Source organism: Carassius gibelio, chromosome A25 (genome assembly GCF_023724105.1).
Source record: "Carassius gibelio isolate Cgi1373 ecotype wild population from Czech Republic chromosome A25, carGib1.2-hapl.c, whole genome shotgun sequence".
In the NCBI taxonomy this organism is placed as follows: Eukaryota; Metazoa; Chordata; class Actinopteri; order Cypriniformes; family Cyprinidae; genus Carassius; species Carassius gibelio.
In genome coordinates, this window is record NC_068395.1 from 19,350,189 (window position 1) to 19,355,188 (window position 5,000).

A 5,000-nucleotide genomic window follows, 5' to 3' on the forward strand; every position below is an offset into this window, starting at 1 on the left:
GTTCCTCCATATATTCTCTTCTTTTACATCATTGAACAACCTTATCCAGTATTCGTTTACAACAGGTTTCTTAAAAACAGTATCTCTAAAAACACAATAAAACATTTTCACAGTACATTCATTAAAAGCACACAGTTTTTCCCCTAGCCTCACATACACATCTTTCCCAGGTTTCTCTTCTTCCATGTTGTCAATTCTGTTTATCCACTCTTGAGGTATTGCATTCTTAATTACATCATACTTGTTTGTTATCTCTCGTCTGCTATAATCCTCCTTTGCCTCCTCCATCACATCCACAATGTATTGCACTGGTAAAAACCCCTCTTTGAATTCATATAAAACATCTCTGACTTTCGTGATTCCCACATCCCACCACTTCTTAAAAAAAACCTCCTTCCCTTGACTTAAAATGCCGTTGTTTAAGAATAAAGGCTGATTTAAAATGTTCTCTCTGCCTTGTGGCTTAAAATGCACATTCGTTAAAAATTTGCCCCATGCCCCCATCAGTTCTTTATAAAAATCTGGCAGCCCCTCCGTCATCCATTTTTTAACTTTCATCCATAAAATGTTGTCCCCCAAATTAAAATTACTACACTTACTTAAAAAATGCCCCATTGTTCTCTTCCATGCCACTTCGTTTTCTTCATCCAAGTACTTTTTTATTATTTTCACTCTCAAGCTGTTCTTTCTTTGCTCCACATCCATTAACCCCAGTCCTCCCTTCTTCACTGCTCCTATTAAAGTGTTGTATGCTATTCTTGGGGGCTTCCCTTCCCATAAAAAATCTAAAAAAAAACATTTTTTCAGCCTTTTTTCTACCCACAACGGCATAGATGACACATATAAAATATACCACAATTTCGAAACCATTAAAACATTAAGAACTAAAACCTTCCCTTTCAAAGTTAATGTTCTCATTCTCCAAAAATTCAATCTTCTTTCAATCCCTCCTAAAGCTTCTTCCCACATAGTTTCATCTGCTTTCTTTTCATCCCTCCCCATTAAAACACCTAAAATCTTCATTTCTTTAGTTTCCTTAAAGGTAAAATGTTCTGTTAAAACCGGTGCCCCTCCAAATCTCATATACAGCGTTTTGTCCTCATTTACTTTAGCTCCTGATCCCCTACAATACTTTTGTACAATTTGAATTGCATTTTCCACACTCTTCAGATCTTTTAACAATAATGTTGTGTCATTGGCGTACTGAAAAATTTTACTTTCCCCTCCCTCGATGCCTATGCCTTTTATCCCCTCTCCATGTTTTACAGCCAATCCCAAAGGTTCTGCAACTAAAGAATATAAAAGAGCTGACAACGGACATCCTTGTCTTATCGATCTAGTAATTTTAAAACACTGTGTTAAAAACCCATTATATTTAATTTTTGTTATTGCGCCTTTGTATAAAATCCTAATCCATTTCATAAAATTCTCTCCAAAACCAAAACTTTTTAAAACATCAAATAAAAAACCATGCTCCACCCTGTCAAAAGCTTTCTCAAAATCTAAACTGATAATAAACCCATCTTTATTGCTTTCATGTATGTATCTTATCATATCTTTTATACTAATAGTTGTATCTGCTATGTCTCTCCCTTTCACTCCGTACACTTGGTTAGTTTTAATTATACTCGGCATGACTTCTTTCAATCTGTTGGCTAAAATTTTAGATAAAATCTTTAAATCAGTATTCAGCATTGTAATCGGTCTATAGTTCTTTAAATCTGTCTTCTCTCCTTTTCTCTTGTATATCAATTTCATTAAACCCATTCCCATTCTTTGATTTAATTCTCCTTTCTTAAACACCTCTACATATACTTCTTTTAAAATGCTAGTTAAAAAATCTTTAAAAACTATATAAAATTCACTCCCCAAACCATCTACACCTGGACTTTTCTTTTTGTTTAATTCACTTATTGCTCTTTTAATCTATTCTTCTCTTATCTCTTCATCACATTCTTTTTTGTCTACTTCTCCTACTGTTGTTTTTATTTGCTTCAGTAACTCCAGTTTCTCTTCTTCCCCCACCCCCTCAGTACTAAACAGGTTCTCATAGTATGCCTTTATTTCTTTTAATATTTCCTCATTAGTTTCCACAACTACACCATTTTTCCCTCTTATTTCTTTAATCATTCCAGCCTTCCCTCTTATTTTTTCTAAATCAAAAAAAAACTTTGTACATTTTTCACCCTCCACAGTATATTTAGCTTTACTTCTTAGTCTTGCGCCTTCATATTTTTCCTCTTCCATTTCTTTCAATATTCCCTCCAATTCTTTTATTTTTTGTATATCTTTCCCATTCTCATTTAATTCTTTTTCCAATTTTTCTCTTATTTCTCTCTCCTTCTTCCTCTTACTTCTCTGTATTAATTTACTGTACTTTATTGTGAATTTTTTAACTAAATATTTAACATTTTCCCACCATATCCTTTTATCTTCGCCGTACATTCCATTCTCCTTTTCTTTTTCAATAATTTCTTTAATACTTAACACATAGTCCTCATTCTTCAAAACCTCTACATTTAATACCCATACCCCCGGCCCTTTCTTCACTGAACTCCAGTCTATTTGCATAAAAATTGGTTTATGGTCACTTAAGCTTGATTCTTCATATTTAATATTACCGATAAATCCTTCAATGTTCCTTGTACATAAAATAAAATCAATCCTAGTCTTACACATAAAATTACCCAATAATTGCCTCCTTGAATATTCTTTCTTTTTTTCGTTTCTTTCTCTCCATACATCAATTATATTATTTTCTTCCATTAATAATTTCAGTTCTTTTCTTCCTTTATCATTTTTAAAAACCGTTCCCTCTCCCATTTCTAATTTACTGAAAACAGTATTAAAATCACCCATCATAATAACTTCTTTATGTTTCTTTAAAAATTCTCTTAATACATTAAAATATTCCTTCTTTTCATTCTCTACTGTTGGTGCATGAATATTAACTAAAATAACTTTTTTCTCCTCATACTCCATTTCAACCGCAATACATTTCCCATCCATGTCATTATATATTGTTTTACACGATACACCACTGTTTTCTTTTATTAAAACTGCAACTCCTCTTCCCAGCCTCCCATCACCATTGTTATATAAAATCTCTCCGCTCCAACTTTTCCTTATTTCAGTCATGTACTCTTCCCTCCAGTTAGTTTCTTGTAATAAAATCACATCTTCTCCTTTACACATTTCTTTCACTTTTTCAAATTTTCCCATGTCTGACAGCCCTCTAGCATTAAAAGTCACTATTCTTAACAGCATAAAACATATAGAAACATGCATAAAACCCATAAACTCAGTCCACCTCCTCCAAACCCTTTAGCAATTCATACTTATTTGTACATTCAAAACCATCTTCTTTAAGCACTCTTTTTCTTGCAGTATCTAAATTGGGTATTACCTTCACAGATCTTCTTCTTTTTGATGATTTCCCCTGCGTCTCCTCATTTTCTTGTCCTTGTTCACACTCTTTTGTAGCATCATTAATTTCTACTGCGTCCATCTCCTTTTGCACACTGTCCGTCACATCCATCGGTGTACATAAAATTCCCTCCTGTTGTGCATCACTCAATACTTTATTCCTTTCATCATCCAGTTCCATAGTATCCAAAGCATTTTGCAAGCTGTCAGTCAAATCCATCTGTGACCAAATTCCCCCATCCTGTAGTGTTTGTATAATCGGTTCGGTACACTCTTTCTGTTGTTCTATATCCTTATTTAATTCCAGTCCTTCACCTCGTACTGTTTCTCCATCAACTCGCTGTTCGTTGTCTCTTTCATGCACCTGCCCGCCCACCTGCTGCTCCTCCTCCTCCTCCTCACCCTGCATCCAACACTCACACTTATTTAAAACCAAATTGCAATCCGGGCACGTCACAGCATTGCAATTTCTCGCGAAATGGCCTCTCTCCTCGCATTTATGGCACGTGAACTCCGGGCAGTCCTTCACCACATGGTCTGGGCTCATGCACAGCCGACAAGTCTTAACCTGATGACTGTGCATCACCCGAAAATATTGTGGTCCCTCTGCCGTTTCTATTTTTGTGCTGTAAGGGAGGGAGGCCACCTCCTTCGGGAACCGTGCCTTTACGTATCTCGTCCCATCCTCAATGCTGGTGCCCGGATAAACACGCCGCTTTATTTTTGAAATTGGGGAAACCCCCCAAACCTCCAGTTTATTTAAAATCTCTTCATCAGCAAGGTAGACGGGCAGATGCATGAAAGAGACAACATAGTCTCTGTTTTGAAGTTTTTTTATCTCACAGTTCACTCCATTTATTACCAATCCCTCAGTCAGTTTATCACAAGTTTCTTCTTTTTCCATTGTCAGCTCGTATTCTTTTCCTTGTCTTGGCCTTAATGCCAAGATTTCCCCATATCCACATTTCTCCGTCACCGCTTTAATAATATCCACAGCCTTCACCTCACTAACATTTTCCACATTCACAATCACTGTTGCCTCCTTTAAGTATTTCCTTTTACCAAGTAGATCTCTTAAATCTTGATTTTTACCGTGTCCTGCTCGTTGTCGATTCTCCAGTCCAGTGTTGTTTGCCATGCGTCTCTCTCCAGCCAGTCCAGTGTCGTTTGCCATGCGTCTCTCTCCAGCCAGTCCAGTGTGGTTTGCCATGCGTCTCTCTCCAGACAGTCCAGTGTCGTTTGCCATGCGTCTCTCTCCAGCCAGTCCAGTGTCGTTTGCCATGCGTCTCTCTCCAGCCAGTCCAGTGTCGTTTGCCATGCGTGTCTCTACAGCCATAATCCAGCCATAATCCGTCCATTGTACAAAACACAAACAAAAAATTAACCACCCTCCAGCCAGCAAGATGCCGCTGTTAGGTGGTTTAAAACTGAAAAACCACACAAAAAATAAACTAAAGTCCAAAAACAACTCTCAAAACAAACACTAACAGAAAAAACAAAATGGAGGAGAGCCTTCCTCTCCAAACTGCAGCCAACACTTCCTGTAGCTCTCTAGCGCCCTCAGGTTGGTATGG

At 36.9% G+C, this 5,000-nt stretch overlaps 1 protein-coding gene across 3 annotated transcripts in view; it reads right to left on the bottom strand.

Moving 5' to 3' along the window:
- LOC127947410 (glutamic acid-rich protein-like) overlaps positions 1 to 5,000 on the bottom strand; it is a 255,412-nt gene that overhangs the window by 121,609 nt on the left and 128,803 nt on the right. The window lies entirely within an intron of this gene.